The sequence below is a fragment of the Saccopteryx bilineata genome, chromosome 1 (genome assembly GCF_036850765.1).
Source record: "Saccopteryx bilineata isolate mSacBil1 chromosome 1, mSacBil1_pri_phased_curated, whole genome shotgun sequence".
NCBI lineage: Eukaryota > Metazoa > Chordata > Mammalia > Chiroptera > Emballonuridae > Saccopteryx > Saccopteryx bilineata.
This window is the reverse complement of record NC_089490.1, coordinates 243,205,938-243,226,349: the sequence shown is the minus strand read 5'-3', so window position 1 is coordinate 243,226,349 and position 20,412 is coordinate 243,205,938.

The following is a 20,412-nucleotide window of genomic DNA, read 5'->3' as shown; positions in this document are numbered from 1 at the left end:
CTCCGTTGCCTGTTGTATTTAAGCTCTTACTCCCTACCACATATATCTCTCTATGATGCACATAACCATATATATGAAAGGTTAAATCTCCTTTAGTGGGTAATTCTGGATCTAATGCTGACCCAGAAGTATAAACCCTGTCAGGTAGCCAGGGTTCCGCCCTGAACAGAGACTGTCCCTCCATCCGTCCCACTGTTCCTGAGACACACGCTGGTGCCCAGCGCAGCCAAGGAGCACGCTGCTGGCCTTCCGGTTCGGGGGTCTCCTGGTTGCCATAAAAGCCCCTTGGCTGTCGTCTCAAGGCCGTAGTTGCCTGCTCCCTCCCTTGGAAGAAGGCGGCCCAGAAGGGTGGACGAGGAAGAAACGTGTGTGGCCTGGCCACTCACCAAGCCTCACGCTCCCAGAGTGTGCTGCCCTTTATGACGAACGCCTTTAGCGGGGAGGAACCCAGGACGGGGACACTCACCTCATACGTGCCCCAGATCGTGGGTGTGAGTGGCAGCCGACCCTGTGCACTGCACAGGCGGGGCTGGCAGCAGAGCTTGTCACACATTTCATAAAAGGGGTCCTTATGCAGGAGGTCATCTATCACTACCTTGGTGGCTATTAGCCCCGACGTATGACAGGTTTAGCAATTAAAAGACCTTGCTGGCCTCCCTCAAACCATCATGTTAAATTTACAAAGCAACCATGAAGCAGCAGTCACCAGACATGCCTTCCCCCAGCCCCAACACATCCAAGTTCTCCATCATTCTGCCCCTCTCTGTCCTTTCTGCTCCCCTTGCATGACTTGGAAATAGAAGAAAAATGTCCCCCACCCCCCAGGGGCCAGAGCGGGGACCTTGCTGAGGAGTAGCCTGGTCAGATTAGTGGCAGACCCATCCGTCAGGCCATTCAGGAAGCACAATTTGATCTCATCCCAGGATCATCTGTCCGATTCAGATTCCTGGCAGGTTTGGTGGCTGGTGTCCCCAAGTGTCAACTGAGTCAGCCCCCAACTCCCCATGGAGAGTCCCTGCCCAGAAGAGCTGTAGGATTCTGTGGGTGTTGACGACTTGTTCCCAGCATCACCTACACACCACAGACAGGTTTTAATGGAAACAAATTGCTCCACAAAAGGGTAAAGTTTGTGATTTTTCTTGACCGTTGCGATTACCACCTGATCCAGTAAGGGGCGCCCTTCTTTGGAAGCTCTGACTTCTCTGATCTGTCTCGGTCATTTGTGTTATTCAACCAAAGTTCTCTACAGACTTTATTTTTGTACAATATCATTTTGTAACTTTTTACAAATAAAAACTCATTTCTATTGCTCTCTGTACTGCTGTAATTCCTCCCGTGCCCGGGGACCATGACTGGGCAGGAAGCTGTCCACAAGCATCCAGGCTCTGGGCCAGAAGGACATTGTGTCCCCCTCACTGCCACACAGCCTACTGATTGGTCAGTGGCCTTGCCTGTCAACTTGCCACAACCAATCACCATCCAAGAAGGAAAAACTTCCTTTGTTCACTCAACAAAATATTAATACTTATGGGGTGCCTACCCTGTGCCTGGCAGTGTTCAAGGCACCAACCATCCAAAAGTGGCCAAAACAAAAATCTCCACTTTTGTGGAGCTGATATTCCATTTGAGTGGAGAAAGACAATATGCAAAAGAGTAGAACTATGTAGTGATCCAGGTGATGATAAATGCTATAAGGAATCCAATTAGGACATTAGAAAATAACGGGTGCTTTAGAGGTGACATTGAGGCAGGACTTGAGAAACAGTGCCATCAAATCTGCATCCTGGCAAACCTGGAGGCAGGCAAATGCTGGGACGGAGCCACCGCTTTGCACAACTCTGGTGATGCCATCACATCAGTTCTATGTGGCAAGGGCGCAGAATCCCTGGAATTGTGCAAATGGTGGCCTTGAGCTTAGTGTATTCTGGTGGCAAGAAAAACACACCGAAGAGAGGAAATGCCATTGCCCTGGGGGAGGAGAGCATCCTCAGATGACACACCCCGTGTATGTCACCAGCGGCCTTGTGACAGAAGGTGGCCTTGCATGGTGTTTTAAACACAAAACAAAATCCTGATGCTCTTAGCACTGTCTGGAGTGGCCGCCAGCAGAGAGCACTCAGTGCAGAGCCAGGCTTCGCCTGAGATGCCCTTCCTGCCCGCCGCCCAGCCCGCCGCCATCCCCACTGACTCCATGGAGGCCCTGGTGCCCGCCCGGGGCTCAGGCTGCGGGAGCCCCGCCAGGGCGGCGCGGAGGCCGGCCCCACTTTCGCTCAGCCACATTCCGGTAGGACATCAGTGTCTGGGAGAGGGGGCTCAGGCTGCAGAACACTTGTTTCCTTCCGCTCCCTTTTCAGGGACATTTCCCCAAAGCAGGGCTCCCCAGACTTTTTACACAGGGGGCCAGTTCACTGTCCCTCAGACCGTTGGAGGGCCGGACTATAAAAAAAACTATGAACAAATCCCTACATACACTGCACATATCTTATTTTAAAGTAAAAAAACAAAACAGGAACAAATACAATATTTAAAATAAAGAACAAGTAAATTTAAATCAACAAACTGACCAGTATTTCAGTGGGAACTATGGGCCTGCTTTTGGCTAATGGGATGGTCAATGTTCTCCTCTCACTGACCACCAATGAAAGAGATGCCCTTTCCGGAAGTGCGGTGGGGGCCGGATAAATGGCCTCAGGGGGCCGCATGCGGCCCGCGGGCCGTAGTTTGGGGACCCCTGCCCCAAAGTGTGCTCCCAGGGTAACTACCCGAGTAAGACGCGCCTCTCAAAAAGGAGGAGGGGGGTTCTCTGATCAAATGAATTTGGAAAACATTGAGTTAAATAAGATCAAACCTTTTTTTAAAAATTAAAAAGTGGACAAGAGAGAGAGGGGGGCTAGGTGATATTAAAGAAAGGAAACCACTGGGCAGCTCCCATGGGAAGGACACCCCTATATACACACCGGATGTTGGGAAGCTGTGGTTTCTTGCTCAGCACCGTAAACTGTGGTGAACTCAGGAAATTTCTTTCCAAAGGGAGAATGTAGAATGCATTTCTCCCGAGAGAGGGAGGATGTGTGGGAAACTGGGAAGCCCTTAGTGATGAGGAAGGGAGCCTCCTCCCAGGCTCATAGGATTTTGAGCGGTTGTTGCTTTGGCAGGTCCACAGCCGCGGGGGACTGAGGGCACCTTGCAGCGGTCCCCAGAAGTATGCTGCCTTCATCAGGCTTCTAGCTCTGAGTCCCTTGCTACTGGAAATGGTGTCAGAGCACTGAGTCAGGAGCCCAGACCTTGAAGGCTAACAATCTCCTGAATCCCGTGCCCGTGAGATCATCTCAAGCCAGTCTTCTCTAGTTTAGCCAGCGCTGGGGGAAGTGAAGGTTTAAAAGAGCCTTTAAAACAATCAACCCACTCCCTAGGTAACAGTGGAAAATCAGAAAGCCCCCTTTCACGTGCAGGGTCCTGCTTGGGCCACTGCTGATTTGCTATTTGACCCCAGAATGACCGGAAGGAGGGTGCCAGGAACCTCACACTGTCCACCTCTGCTTCTCAGAAGAATGTCAGGGAGGGAATGGAGGTGCCCACCATGGGCTCGGGCTTGCTTCCATCAGGTAATGCCACGTCTGAGCCCAGAGTGTCTTCTTGGGGTACATCTTTGTTAACAGAAGTGTTACTGTAATCCCATGTTAACTCGACCTTTGTCTCATCACGCAACATCCTGAGTGAAATTAAACCCTAACACTGCCAAGTCATCCCTGAATGTAACTAGAGAGTGGGGGAAATAAAGGGAAAGCACCCATTTACTTATATGTGACAACTAAGGCATTGCCGCATCCTGCCACGTGGCAAGAGCAGGGACAATGATACAGACCGGGTGGAAGGCGTGTGTGACAGGTGCACAGAGTGCTGGAACGTTCGGCGAGCAGCAGGTGGGGAGAAAACCTGAAAGAAAAGGGACTCAGGCACAGCCACAGGGTCGGGTGGCCAGGTCATCTGAATCTCAGATAAACAGGCACCATTTCTTACGATAGCTCTGTCTTGTGCAAGATTTGGGACATACGATACTTGGGAGGGACTTATACTAAAGTGATTACTCATTGTTTATCTGAAATTCAACTGGGCATCCTGTATTTTAATTTGCTCAGTCTGGCAAGAGAAAGTGACATCCGAGCTGGGCCTTGAGTATGAACAGTAATCTGTCAGGTGGACAGGGGCAAAGGGTGGGGTTGGGATGAGGGACAGGCAGTCCCGGAGGAAGGAACAGTGCGACCCAAACAGACTGAAAGGTGCTGCACGGCCCAGGAGCCATGGGCACAGTGTTGGGCTTGGGCACAGCAGACACCTTGCTGGGGGCCACGGTATATTTAATTTTAAATTTAAATTTTAAAATGTTTTAATTTTAATATTTTTTAAATTAGAAAAATATTGAAATATAACAATAATGAATATACAATAACAAATCCAGCCTCGATTATATTTCTCTTTATCTACCAATGCACTCATATAATTTTTAATTTTTTTTTTTTTCATAAAGAAAGGACCCACAAAAGTTGTCATACAGCCCTGGGTGTGTTGCCAATAAACTTTCTGAGTCTCTACTTGAAATTTCCTTCTACTTATATCTTTCTCACTCCCCCACCAAAGCCAATCTTCTCTAAAACAAACAAACAAACAAAACCAACAAAAAACCTTCTTCCTGACCTACAAGGTTGTGTTGACTTCCTACTTAGGGAAACAAACCTGACAGGCCATTCACATTCCTAGCCCCATGCACTGTCTTTAAGAAGGGACACCGTGAACCGGGTAACCCCAGCAGCCTGACAGTCCAGGTGATGAGCAGGAGGAGGGACTGGTCAGTCTAGGGGGTAAAGGCAGAGGAGAGAGCGCCGTAGGCTCCCACAAATCAGAGAACCAGCAGATGACAAACAAGAATGAAGCGTCTTAACGGGCAGGGTACATTATTTTAATTTGGGAAGTCCTTTCAAGTGGTATTATGTTGGGGATTTTAACCCACCCTTGCTCCATGCCTAGACCTTATTCATTCAATGAATTATTGAGCATCTGTCTCCTACCAGGGAGGGCCTTAAGATAAAACCTTAATCTGAGGGGCTCCCAGATTACAGGGACAGAAATAGGGAATTAAAATACATGTGATGAGGGCAGTTATAACGATTCAGTCTGTTGTGAGAGTTCTGAGTACCGACAAGAATTCCTGCTGAGGCTGGAGGCAGGGAAAGGCTTCTGGATCTGCCTCCCTTCCCTGTCCAGCCTCCCGCCTCCCAAACCACTCCCTGACTCCCATTCCATCCGGGCCTTGCCTGCCTACTTTCATTCTCCTATGAAAAGCCCTTCCTGGGGATGCCTACTTTCCCCAGGGGACCCTGGAGGACTGAGAAGACCTGCAGAGCGGTACTTCCCAAACTGCCCAGCTGAACACTACGGAGGAAGGGAGTCCTTGATTTTAGAAGCTGAGGAAATGTTGCACATTTTGGTCCCTTCTCAGGGAGACAACTCGTGTTAGCATATTACACAAGGCCCTGGGAAGGCTTGCAGAGGATAATAACCTATTTAATTTGGTTTAACCCAGCATCCCACATTCTTATTTGACCAAGGAGCATCTGTTGATATCTAATAGAGTGTTCTGTTGGACACAACTTGGGAAAATGCTATTTTAGAACCAAATGGATGGATCTCTTAATAGAAAAGTTACAGTAACCAGAACATAAGTTCTTTCTGGGCAAGGGGATCTTTCCAGCCCACCCATTATCAGTACAAGGCACCTTTGGCCTAAACGACCTGACAAATGGACACCTCATTTCTTACATGCCAATTGGACTGGTCCAGTGAACAGCCGGTCTCAGCCTTGTTCTTATTTCTCCCTGAGCCTGAGCTGAGGTAGCCATCCCTCCTCCTCAGTCCCCACTCTCCATGTGCCCTCTACCTCAACACCACCTGGCTGGCCTGCCATGGTTCACTATTGCTGGGTTGGAAGACACTCCAGGGCACTTTATCTATGTCAGACACACAGAAAAGTCAGCCATTGGGGTCATCATTAGTGCTGTTTACCAAATAGTTACCAATCCCTTCCACTTCCGGCCACATGGTAAGTGTACACGTTTGGGTTCCCGTGTGCTTGACAGAGGCTAGTGACTGGACATGAGCATGAGCAGACATGACGTGTGTTTCATCTGAGCCTAACATTCATTGCTATTATGAAAGCCCCGAGAATCTCTTTCTTTTCCTACAGGACTGCAACCTGCAGTGTTCCAGAGGGCGGCTGTACTGTCCACTTGGGGCGACTATGACAACCAGAGCCACTCTGCCAACCCACGAGAAACATGGTGTGGTGAATGAGAAATAACCCTTCGCTGTTTGAGCCACTGAGATCTGGAGGTTGTTTGTTACTGCAGCATATCCTAGCGTATGCTGACAGATTCGGGCTTTTATTATGATGAAGCATGTCATGGCCACGGAGAGAAAGAGAGCAGTCGGCGGCAGTGGGGAGAGTAGTAAGTGCGAAGGCTCACAGGGACGGGGCAGGGCAGCAAAAGCAGTTGAAGAGGCCACCACTGGTCAGATCATGACAAGTTAGATCATTTTTGGGACTGCTGTAAAGATTTAAGACTTTATTTCATAACCAGGCAGAAAGCTATCAGAAGGTTTCAAGAAGAGGAGTGACAAGATCAGGCTTGTGAATTTAAAGGAATGTTCTAGATGCTTTGTTGAGTACAGACTGCAGAGGGGCAGAAGGAGAAGCGGGGGACCAGCGAGGCCACTGCTGTGACCCACGTGATGATGGTGGCCTGGACCAGAGTTAGCAATGACAGGACGTGCAAGGACTGGGTATGAGGAGGGAGAGAGAGAAAGCGGAGTGATAGTGGGATCAGACACATGCTGAGGCCAAAGCGCGGCATCTCTAAAAGGCCCAACTGCACATCTCACGTGGGGGTTGGAGTCTCATCCCGGACCTTTTCTGCTGGGAAGGTCACCGCGTGAGGAGAGAGACGTTCCCTCCTGACATCCTCACGCTGGATAAGGCAGGAGCCAGGGCAGGGGCAGGGATGGGAAGGAGTCTGCCAGCCCTCGAGGTCTGGAATGCCATTAAAAGTGTGCATGCCAGGCCAGTTGGCTCATGTTCAGGATGAATCTGCCACTGCTCCCTCTGACAATGTTTAGCATGAAATAAAAAGTATGGCTTTCAAATGATACCTTGAGGAAGATTCTTGAGCAAATATGGCCAAAGCCTCTCTGCAGAATGTTCACAGGGCCTGGGATTCCATCCACCTGAGCCTTCTTTTTCCATTTGGTCCTTCCCAGCCTTGCACTGAGGCTTCAGCAGCCAGAGGCGTTGGCCTCCTCACAGGTCTCCTGCCTCCCTTCCTTCCCCTCCAGCTCTGCACAGCAATCTTCCTCCTCCTCCTCCTCCTCCTCCTCCTCCTCCTCCTCCTCTTCCTACCCTACTCCTCCTCCTTCCCTACTCCTCTACCTTGCTGATGCCAGTCGAACCCCTCACACTGCCAACCAGAGCCTCCACAATTTGTTTCAAACAAGTGTTTTCTCCAGTTTATTTTGTTCCCCAAATCTTTCTTTTTAACCTAACCTCTGCCCTCGGTCACTAGGGATGACCTACAAAACCTCAAATTCCACATTAAGCTTTTTATACTTTCCACAGTTGGGCCCTTACCTAAGCCTTTCTCTCGGCCAGGAATAATGCCCCTTGTCTCTGGGACGCTCTGAATCCCCCCTTAGATGATGCTCCTCACTCACTTCCCTGCAGGCCTGCAACCCAACTCCTCACGTGTGGACCAGGCTGGCAGCACGGCCCCTTTTCCTGTGCATAATTGTGCACTGACTTCATGTTTCCTGTTAGATAGAGGGGTTCTTGAGTGCAGGGTCCATGTCTGGCTCATCTGTGAATCCTGAAGAGCCCTGGGTATGTGCCTTCACATGGAGCAGATGCTCAAAACGCATCTGTATTTGGCAGGACTTGGGGTTACAAGTAACAGAAACTCAACTTAAGCTGCCTCGAACAATGAAAGAGAATTGATTGGCTCATGCAACTGAAACATCCTGGGGTAGGCTGGTTTCAGAAACAGCCAGATCTCAGGGCTCAACTGACATCATGAGTCCGAGCCCCCTCCCAGTCTGTCCTGCTTCACTCTCTTCCACTCTGCTGGTCCCATTCTGAGATTGCCTCTTCCCACGTGGTGGCAGAGATGTCTGGTGGGAGCTACAGGTGTAGAACCCACTCTCTTAGATACCCAGTGGGAAGAGTGAGTTTTTTGTTGGATAATTTCACCAAGGACCTTGGAGGAGATTCTGATTGGCTATCTAGAGCCAGATGCCAATTTCTCAACCAATCATTACAGCCAGAGGAGTGGATAGTTCTGTCCTGCCCTAGGGCAGCATGTGACCACCTCTGGTGCCAACAGGTGACTAGTCCCACTGAAACACATGGAGGAAGAACACAAAAGGTGAGATTCTGCGAAGGAAATTTGGGTGCTGTGACCTAAAGAAGGGATAAGGGATTCTGGGCAGGAAGAAATGACATGTCCATGACAGAGTCACTTTCCATGATGGCACATTTCAGCAAGACAATTTGATCCCTCTTTTCTTTCAGACTGATTTTGACAACCATTGGCTCAAAGAAATTAACATTCCCCTCTTGGTTTACTTGCTGGCCATAACAGCAAGTTTACATAACAATTCAAACAGAACATTAGGGAATAGGGGCCCTGGTTGGGCAAAGTTGGGAGAAATATGAGAACTGGCACTTCAATTTCTTTCTTTATTTCTTTATTTCTTTATCTCTTTGCAACAAAAAGGAGGGTATTGATATTGGATGATTGGATGGCTAGATGGATGGATGGACTAGATTAATGACTGAAGGAATGTTTTATTATTTCACTGTGTCATTTATAAGATTAAAATCCCATTGTAATAGACTCCATTAGAAAAATGGTTGAAAGAAGGTTCTATTAATAGAAAACTGTACTGCCGTGGTTTCTAGGGACTTACCTCGCACAATTGAGAGTTTATGAATATATATAATGGTGTGTGCCAGAGAAGTAATTTTTGCCGAAAGATCCACCAGTGGATGTTAAAATTAATAGGTATATGTCTGAAAACAAAAGGATATTTTCACAATCTCAAAGTACCTCTCCTAGGATATGTATTGATTACGACGGGAGAAATAGCATCTTTACGGTGGAGACAGTCAGCTGATCCCACATTAACCAAGAGATTGAGGCCAAGATCACCAGGAACTGGCATGTGGATACTATGCTCCCTGGTACAATGGTGCTCCGAGAAGAACAAGACACCTCTCCCGGGTTATCCTTACAAGAATACAAAACCTCAGTCCAGACTTGAGAAACCAGTCAACTCAAACTGAAGGACGTTCTACAAAATAACTTCACACTGTACAAAAGACTAAGGAGACATAAGCCTTAGTAGACATGACAAATACATCAAGATGAGATCTTGAATTGGCTCCTGGACCAGGAGAAAAATGTTTCTGGGGACACTGGGGAAATCTCTCTCTGTAAGGTCTGTAGTTTGGTTACTAGTTATTAACTTTCCTGGTTTTGATCACTGTACACAGTATGGAAGATGTCAGCATTAGGGGAAGCTGTGTGATGGGTACACGGGAGGTCTCCTCCTATTTTGACAACTTTTGATATCTCTAGAAAGGGTTTCAGGTGAGTCATGTGGCTTCAGCTAGAACATGACAGGATGAGCCAAGGGGTAAAAAGACTTCCATAGGGGACCCCAGATGAGCAAAGATATGGAAGTGTGAATAAGGGAACTTTGCATGTACTAAAGGCTGCCCAAATTTCTCCCAGGCAAGGAGACTGTGTTTTGACATGGTCTAGCATTCTGGAATCTCAGGCTCGGTGTGGAAGTGGGAAGGGCAGAGGGTTGGCTGTGGAACATGAACAAATGGAAAATAAAGGCAGCATCCCAGGGGAAATGTAACAGAAAAATAACTACTAGACAAATTTTTGTGTAAAAAAAGACACAAAAATAAGAATGAAGTCAGACACTAAAAGCCAGAGCACAACATTAGGGGAGAGTTTTTAAGGGCACCAAGCTGATTTAGAGCAGGATGTACTGAAGTGAACATTTCTTCGGAGGAGCAATGATGTGGGGTCAGCTGAGGAGCTGTGTCTGTCTCAGCCTCACGTCAGCCAGACCTCCCTCCAGCTTCAGTGTGCATACAAAACACCTTATTAACACATGAAGTCTGATTCAACATGTCTGGGATGGAGCCTGAGAGTCTGAATTTCTTTTATATATATACAATATATATATATTAAGTGAGAGAGACAGACAGACAGACAGGAACTGGCATGTGGATACTATGCTCCCTGGTACAATAGAAGTGAGAGAGATGAGAAGCATCAACTCTTCATTGCAGCACCTTAGTTATCCATTGATCGCTTTCTCATACTGTGTTTTGACCAGGCGGCTACAGCAGAGCGAGTGTCCCCTTGCTCAAACCAATGACCTTGGGTTTCAAGCCAGTGAACTTTGTGCTCAAGCCAGCTACCATGGGGTCATGTTTATGATCCCACACTCAAGCCAGTGACCCTGCACTCAAGCTGGCAAGCCCGTGCTCAAGCCAGATGAGCCTGCACTCAAGCCAGCAATCTTGGGGCTTCAAATCTGGGTCCTCAGCATCCCAGTCCAATGCTCTATCCATTGCGCCACCGCCTGGTCAGGAGAGTCTGCATTTCTAACAAGCTCCCAGGTGAAGCCAGTGGGCTGGTCCTCACACCATGACTTGTGTAGCAGAGATGCGGACCTCTGGCGATGTTGAGCAGAGGAAAGACAATGCAGTGAGGATAACTGTTTAAGACTACTAGGCCAAGAAGGCTGAGCTGGTTCTGGACACCTTCCCGGCCTTAGTGAGATGATGAACAGTCTGAAAAGCCCTATCGGGCATCAGCACCAGTGTAAAGAGCAGAGGATGTCTGCCTTCTGGAAACACAGAACCCAGAGGTGAAGCTGCAGTGGATACATAACAATGACTATCTCAGCCAGTCTGTTGAGCCAGCCCTGAAACAGAGCCGGATGTCCAGGGCCTCCCAGTGGTGGCAGAGGGCCAACCAGGTTCCCTGATCACAGCGACCCCACTGCCACCAGAGCCTTCGGTCCAGTGTGTCCACACCATGGGTTCCAGGGAGCTGAGCTCTTCCCGGGTCCCCCTCCTGTCACCTCTCCGAGTCTCCTTCACATCCCCTCAGCAATTCAAACATCCCATTACCTAAGAAAAGACCTTCTAAGCTTCACACCAAAATGCACCTCCACTGCAAAATGCTAGAGCTGGGAGGAAAGAAAAAGAGTTGACCTTTAACCTTTCCTCAGGACTTACTCACCCCTCTTCTAGGGGATGAATGGAAGTTAGTTCTACTTAATGTCCCACCAGGCAGCTCAGGAATGCCATTTCTAGCACTCAGTTGGGGAGGCATTTGCATTGTGTTTGGTATTTGGAAGGCAGGCCTCTTCCTAAAATGATCAGATTTTATTATACAGATAAGCAGAGAGTGAGTGCTTCCTGCCAGCATGGTGTGGTCACTAGGACATGGCCCCTGCCTCCCAGTCCACTGGGAACGGAGGGCAAGGGAAACTGAATCAGGTGCCAAAGGTTGCAGAAACCCAAACAAGATGATGTCTTCGGAGTCCAGGGGTCGGAAAGAGAGAGACGAACACACCCAGAGTGAGGGCTCTGGTGGTCCCTCTGCAGCCCCACCTTCTGCCCAACAAGACACCCTAGCCTCTGCCCATCTCCAAAGGGGCTATCAAAACCTTGACCGGCAGCTCTTCCTCTGCTACGAGGCACAGACCCTGTACTTAACCCACAGACCAACTCCTTTCAGCCTCACAAGACACCTGTCTTGTGCATTCTCCATAGCTGGAGTCTTTCCTTACAGCTGCCTCGTTTCTCCCCAGACTTTGACATCATCGCCACAAAATCCTCCCAAACCCTTTTGCTCTCAGAGCAAGATGCATGTGGTATATTTAGGCTGCTGGGATGTGAAGGTGAAGATGGACAGTAGATAATTGAGTCCTAAGCCTAGGAGAGATGGAAGAGGAACAGAGAATTAGGTCTTTCACAGAAGAGAGTTCTTGGCGTGTCTGAGCAGTGACCAGACTGGCACGCTGGCAGTAGGGAAAGAGTGGTATGCGGGGAGGTCTGAGATACAGACAGGCACAGGTGCTGCAGGGGCGTCAGGATGAGGGATCTGGGCTTTATCCTAAGAGCACAGAGATGCTAGAGGCTATGTTCCAAGTGATGGTCCAGAGAGATCACTGTGGAAGCTGCCAGTCTATTTAGAGGGGCGGTAGAGTGGGTTCAGTGAAATCAGTCAACACACTAGTGTCATGGCCTAGGGCAAGAGAGGATAGTGGCTGTGACCAGGATGGTGGCCATGGAGAGAGAGAATCATGGAAGAAGTTGAGGAACTCTGAAGAAGTGGACTGCTCAGGATGTGGTCACTGACTGGGTGTGGAAGGGGAGAGAGAGGTCATTTTCACTCTAGACATTTTAATCTATGGGGGTTGCTGTTGCCATGAGCCTCAACTTCCAGGTGGACAAAGGAAGCCTCTGAGAGGCCCAAGGACTTGTCCAGGTTGAAGAGCTGGAAAGTGAACTTCCCAAAAGTCTCAGCTCTGAGGTCATAATCATGTCAGGTATATAAAGGTCTCACCCCAGGTGGTTCACCCTAAGGGCTATCATTACTTCACAGGGAACTCAGGGAAGGTCTGCTTTCATCTGTACTGAATGCCAGCCACACCACAGCAAAGGCCATGCGATGAGAAGGGACTCGTGTGAGTGAATGAGCTCATGAGCCAAATAGAGTGGCTATTCAAACGTGCACTGTGGGCTCCTTACACAGTCACCTAATTATAGTGTACAATCACACACTGTGCAGAAGCCAACGGGGGACTGACTGCCACTGGGCCACGCGGTCCTTTTATCTGAGTCGCTATTTGGAAGATAATGGGTAACAAGCTTAGTGAGGTTTCTGCGGTGGGACTTCTGACTGAATAGATCATCAACCTTTCATGTCGAAAGAAAGGCCTGCCCAGCTTGTGAGCTGAACAGGCTCCTCCAAACTTCACAACGAGCACAGTTCAAAGTGTACCTGACCTTAGAGCCTCCCCTCTTCACGTCCCAAAGAAAGGGAACAAAGAGGTCACGGAGTTCACACAAACGTGTGTGCATCCAACATGCCACAAGACGTCCACGTACCACCGCTCTTCTGACTGCGCTGGCCCAGTGTGTTCTGGCCAAGACAAAGCTTGCTTTCTTCCCAAATCCTCTGCTGTTAATGACTATGGTTAAACAACTTCCCCGAAGTGGCGTAATTATAAGAGGCAGAGTCTGGAAACTGAGCCTCTCTGAGCACGGGGTCATGCGCCTGTGAGGGGTCTGAGCCTCCAGGTCTCGTGTGCATGTGAGGACAGTCTGGCCCAGAGCTGCCACAGCGGGTGACACCTGTAAAGTGTCCTACACAGAGCTCGGCTCCTGGCGAGACCTCAACAAACAGTCACAACTAATTTCAACAGAGCGTCGCAATGGGACACATGAAAAATTCCCAATGGAATATAAATGAATACGAATGACAAATAGTAAACTCTGATTTGCCCAGAATGTCTGAGACTGACGTTTGAAGATCACACACAGATATCTGAGCAATCATAGAACACAGGGACAACCAACTTTCCAAGTTCTTCAACCATTCGATGACTAAAATCTGGCTGGTGGCACCCTGGGGGTGACTCACTGCTGCCCATGGTTCCCCACATACTTCATGGTCTTGCTAGGCTTTGGGTCCCTGAGAGCAGCGCGGTGGTGGCAGATGCGCGCAGTGACGTCAGTGCTGTTTGCAACCTGGCCTGGATCGTGCCTTCCCGTGGTGGACACTAATGAACTCACTGTAGTCGCCTGTGTCAGGTACGGTGCTAGATCCTGGCTGCACCGGTGAGTGGAAGGCATGGCCACGGGCACCCTGTGCTTCACGGTCCCACGGGGTGTGGCCCAGTGAGAATGCGATGCACTTAGACCCAGCCATAAAGGCAGCACAGCAGGACCCCCACCCCCTTATCTGAGGCTTCACTTGACAATGGTTACCTGCAATCAACCCCAGTCCAAAATTATTAAATGAAAAGTTCCAGAAATAATCAAGTCAGGTTCTAAATTTCACACTGTATTGAATGGCGTGATGAAATCTTGTGTCGTCCTGCTCTGTCCCCTCCCACCCCCCACGTCAATCATGCTCCTGCCCACTCGTCACCTAGCAGCCACCCAAGAGTAGCTGATCGACTGTCACAGTACTGCAGTGCTTGTGCTCAGGTCTCCCTTATTTTACTTACAAATGGCTCCAAAGCAGGAGAGCAGTGATGCTGGCGGTTCAGAAATGCCAAAGGGAAGCCAGGAAGAGCTTCCTTTACACGAAAGGCATGTATGCACAGGAAAAAGCGCTGTATAGATAAGGATTGATAAGGTGCGGTACGACCTGCGGTCTCAGGGAGACTGCGAGTCTTAGAACACATCCTCATGGGTAAGAGGGGACAGCTGTCCATTCCAACTATGGGGAAAGGGAGGGGCATTTCCAAAGAGCCTGCCTCTTCGTCCCTTCCACCATCTTGGCAAAACCCCGAGGGAGATGCCAGCGCTTTAGCCCATTAGCCAGTGCAGTGAGAGATGGGTTTACCGGTGAGCGTGAGGAAGAAGAGCTGCAGACCAATGGGACAGAGCACCCTGAACCACCAGGGTTTCCTCCCACTGGGTTCCCTTTCGGACAGGACAGGGCAGTGGCAGTGCTGGCCTCCCCACCGCTGCCCCACCCCTGCCAGGGCCCAGCTCTGCTCCTCACCTCGCCCTGAATGCCTCTCAGTATCACTTTCTTTCACTCAGAAGTGTTTCTCCAATGGGAGGACTAGCAGTCAGCTCCCCTCCAGAGTGGAACCCAATATCTCACCCTGAAGCTACGCTCAGACTACCTGGCCTGTGCTCGGCCCTCTGGTTACAGCAGGGCACAGAGACAGATGCTAGCCCAGCCCCGGGCCTCCCGGACCCCTGCCCGCCAGTTTCTAATTAAAACGAACAAGTGTTTCTCCAGACGCAGAACGATTTCTTGGAGGACAAACAACAGGTTCCTCTAAGGTTAGCCATTAGGTCTCACATTGATAGGCTGTTTGTAGAGGAAAGGCAGACAGACTGGTTTTAGAAAATACAGATAGATGGATATTATCTATTCTTGTTATTATTTTAGCTGTACGTACCTGATGCTAACAACAAAGGATTTACATATGTCTCCAGAATGACATTCAATAATTGGGGGAGGAGGAATCACATATCTTAATGTGTTGGGACTGCAAAAATAAAAAATAATTCCCTGTCTCCCTTAGGTTATAAAAGTTCCCCTAATCCTCCCCAGATTGACCACATTGGGCGCCATGCTATGTTAATGTAAACAGTTTCTGAAAATAAAGCTAATTTATAATGAAAAATTTAAAAATGAGCCCAACTGCCCTGGCCGGTTGGCTCAGCGGTAGAGCTTCGGCCTAGCGTGCGGAGGACCCAGGTTCGATTCCCGGCCAGGGCACACAGGAGAAGCGCCCATTTGCTTCTCCACCCCTCCGCCGCGCTTTCCTCTCTGTCTCTCTCTTCCCCTACTGCAGCCAAGGCTCCATTGGAGCAAAGATGGCCCGGGCGCTGGGGATGGCTCTGTGGCCTCTGCCTCAGGCGCTAGAGTGGCTCTGGTCGCAACATGGCGACGCCCAGGATGGGCAGAGCATCGCCCCCTGGTGGGCAGAGCGTAGCCCCTGGTGGGCGTGCCGGGTGGATCCCGGTCGGGCGCATGCGGGAGTCTGTCTGACTGTCTCTCCCTGTTTCCAGCTTCAGAAAAATGAAAGAAAAAAAAAAAAAAAAATGAGCCCAACTGCAAAGCCATCTGTGACTGAGCATATCCCGGGCTCCACGAGGCAGGGTTGCACGACCCAGCCGGAGGCCATAGACTTCTGGCCTGATGCAGCAGTGATATTAAAAGTATTTAACAGTCATCAGGCTCAGGGTGAGGAGCAGTCAGCAAACGGGTGTGAGACTTGGCGCTGCAGCAGGGAGTGGAGGCCCGGGGGGCCAGACGGAGCCTCTTCATAGCAGATGACAGGGAAGCAGGAGTGGGGTGCTGTTGGGGAATAATGCCCCCGGAGCACGGGGGGCACTAATGAAGCTCAGGACAGCAACTTACCAATAGAAGAGAAAGGTTTTACCAACTTAACAACTGGTTTGGGTGTACCAGGGCTCACCCACTACATAGCCCTGCCCAAAGGGAACAGGCGAGAACCCAAGGGGGGAACAAGCAGGCTGAACAGGTGATGCCCTGGCCTAAGGGGCAGCCAGGACTTGGTTCCAGCCAGTTGTGCTAGACCTTCAGATTTTTTCATGAGAAGCTAAGAATATGTATTTTATTTTGGCAAGTAATACACATTAAAAAATAATGCCATGTGAGCTGATCTAAACAGGGCGGTAAGTGACTATTTTACTACCTCTGGTTGTCAGTGATCAAAGGGGTCAGGGCCACCTGGGTCCATGGCCTTCACAGAAACACAAACCTGCTAAGTTGTTCCAACAGCCCAAATCTGTCTCCACCCTCAGAACCCTGCCCCTGTTCAGCCCCTCGTGCCTTACCTAGGTGAGCACAACAGGCCACATGCTCCTCCCACAGCATCACAGACTTGCTCCTCCTCTAAACCTACCACCTCCATTATAATGCCTTGCCTGTCTAACCCAGACACTGTCTTCCTTATGCTGCATCTGCAGGGCCCAGCACAGAGTGTAGCACCCCACACGAAAGAAAGGAGGAAGGAAAAAAGTTGTGTTTAGCTACTTTCAGTCCCTTTACTATTTTGTCAAACAATGGCCCCTAATGGATAGGGGGGTACTACAACTCAGCTTTATTAGACCCAATGAGGAAATAAATAAGATTGTGAGACCTAATAATTTCATATCATATGAAAAATCCCCAAAATAAAAAATGTAGCAAAGGCATCAATAATAGTCATGGCCATCATGTTAACTCTTTCTTTTAAACTCAAGTATTAAAGGATTTTTTTCCCCTTTCTTTTTAAAAAAATTTTATTGATTGACTTTAGACAGGAAGTGACAGAGAAACAGAAACACTAATCTGTTCCTATATGTGCCCTGACCGGATATCAAACCTGCAACCTTTGCATATCAGGTTGATGCGCTAACCAACTGAGCTATCCAAGCTAGGGTGTGTATTAAAGGATTTTTAGATTATAAAAACATAGTGCCAATTATTTAATAATGTTTTAGAAAAACAAATTTAAATTTTATAAAGCTGGCCTATAGCCATTTCTCCTAGATCATTTCATTCCTGAAAATGTACATACTTTTCAGGTCTCAGGAGTTACTCTTAAAAAGAGGCAGTTGGGAAATTCCCAACAATGTGAATGTGTACACTTAACACAACTGAACTGTACACCTAAAAGTGGTTAAGGTGGTAAATTATATGTTATGTAGTTTTAACCATAATTAATTTTTAAAATAAATAGCCCTCAAGCCACCTTCCTTCTTTGAGGGTCCTTATAATGGAGAAAGCTGGGACCACCACAAGATAAAGAAGTACAGGGAGAGAAATTGAGATGAGTCAGCACATTCCCTGGTCCAGCCTTAAGATGAGCTGTGCCCAGGGGCAAATAGCTTGTTTCGCTTTCGTTGCTATGTCCCTCTCCTGTCAGGGCTGTTCATTTATTCAGCAGGCATGTATTGAGTGCCTACTACTGGGGCTCTGAGGATACCAATAAAGCATAGGCCCTGCCTTGACTTACTCCATCTTGAATACTTGAATACTTACTCCATCTTGAATACTTACCTGAATACTTGGGCAGGTAAGAGCGCAAAAAAATAAAAAACATTAGGACCAAATTCACAAGACCTCCTCATCACCAAATGCCAAAACCAAACTCCCTGGTGTGGTCTTCTACCACGTAGAGTCTCCAATAGATTCTAGAGAATGTACTGCCAATATATATGGAGTTGGAGGTGAGGTAAGTGTCTTCTGAGGCTAGCCTCTCTGTGACTCATCAGTCCTTAGCAATAGTCTCACGCCCGGTCATGAGGTCAGGTGGCCCCCCAGGGAGCCCAAGCCTGCTCGTAGCTAGGAATGCTCAATTTCCTATTCATTGCCAGGTATGAAAGCATCCAATATTTCATTAGCTTCCTCCCTGCTACATCCTGCTCTGACTGCCAGAGGTCCTGGGCTCTCCTCAAGAAGCAAAACAAAAGCTGAAGACAAAATGAATGGCGGAGGCAAGGGGCTTCTGTAAGTGCCCAGTGGACAAGGAAATGTAAGCATACCTCACAGCTGCATTTTCCCCAGGCACTGAGCCTCCTGCTCTCTGTACCCTGGAAATGCACTGAGAAACTGTCTTATCCTCAGGCTCAATTCTAGCATTCCCAGTGGATCAGTGGGAGTTTGATTGAAAGATATGAGACCCAAAAGGGAACTTGGAGTCCAGAAACCACATTGTATAGATGAGGAAATTGAGACTCCAACACATGAGTAAATTTTGCAAGCTCAGAGAAGATCACTGGCCCAGTCTGGACCAGAACTCAGGTCTCCTAACTCCCACCACAGTGTATGCCAAGAGTGAGATTCCTGCATTAAGAGAATGGAAGTAGACTATTCAGTTACAGCTGGTCCGATTTCAGACTCTGGCCACATAAAAGCCTTTAAAAGTTTTCCTGGTGGCCCTGGCCGGTTGGCTCAGCGGTAGAGCGTCGGCCTGGCGTGCGGGGAACCCGGGTTCGATTCCCGGCCAGGGCACATAGGAGAGGCGCCCATTTGCTTCTCCACCCTCACCTCCTCCTTCCTCTCTGTCTCTCTCTTCCCCTCCCGCAGCCAAGGCTCCATTGGAGCAAAGATGGCCCGGGCGCTGGGGATGGCTCCTTGGCCTCTGCCCCAGGTGCTAGAGTGGCTCTGGTCGCGGCAGAGCGACGCCCCGGAGGGGCTTCGCCCCTGGTGGGCGTGCCGGGTGGATCCCGGTCGGGCGCATGCGGGAGTCTGTCTGACTGTCTCTTCCCGTTTCCAGCTTCAGAAAAATACAAAAAAAAAAAAAAGTTTTCCTGGTCATTTTAAAATTCCTTTTGCTAACTCTCTGGATTTAGGCAACAGTAGCAACACCTACATCCAACAGTCAGTACCAATAGTCACATTTTACTCTGTGGATTTTATACAGAAAGGCCAGAGGGTCAACCAGGAAGCCTGCCACCCCCGTGATTGGAGCATGTTCCGGTCTAGCTGCCTGAATACTTACTTGGGCAGGTAGAAGCGCAAAAAAATAAACAAACATTAGGACCCAATTCACAAGACCTCATCACCAAATGCCAAAACCAAACTCCCTGGTGTGGTCTTCTACCACTTAGAGTCTCCAATGGCCATTGTGAGGAGCAGGATCCAGAGAATGGGATGATGGCTACTACTGTTGGTCCCAGAATGCTCTGTGCCTTGGCATCTTTGTGAGGGTAATAACTTATCGTGAAATTCTAGTGAGGTTATTGTCAAAGTCAAAGATGAAGTAAAAGCTATTATTACGTTGTACCTAAGTTTAAGGTAGCAGCCTTTTTACCAATACTACCTCTATCGGCAGACAGGGCCTTTTCTCTTAAGAACTCCAAGTACATGGTGCTTTATTTACAGACAAACAGAAGATGAGGCGTGCAGTGGGCCACGCCTGCAACACTGGGGCATGGGAGGTGGGGAGGGGGCTTCCTGTCAGCAAGAATGAGGCAGCCTGCTGTGAAGGTCACGCGGGTGCCAGAGGCAAGTTTCCCAGATTTTCTCAAGTTCAGAATCAGAAGGAACATAAATACTCTGTATCATTTTGAAATGTGTGTGGGGAGCAGAGTTGATGACCTGTCAGTCATTCGAGACATGGTGACAAGTGCAGAGTCCAGGGCTCTGCCCCAGGAGCATATTGAATCTGAATGGCCCAGGACAGGGCTCAGGATTTGATATTTCTAATAACTGTCCCCAGATGACTCTGAAGCCGGCTAGTGCTTTAGAATCAGCTTCTCCTGATACTAGATCGCCCTTTGATGTCGAGACTGCACACCGGAAGCCTGAATCCACAGTGGTGGCGCCCAGGGAGCCCCCCCTCCGGGCAACATTCTTTCAGCGACTTGTAAGACACCACAAGTTGTCCCAACGGGGTGGCCCTGAGAAGGAGGTCACTGATGGCATTTGGACTTCAGAAGGGGAAGGGGTCCAATTCCCATTTCCCAAAGAATGAGGGCTTCAACAAATGGTTGAGCAAGAGGTTAGTAATGCAGAGATGGCCACAATTATGTTCTGCCCAGACAGATGCTGCCCAAGGGCATGA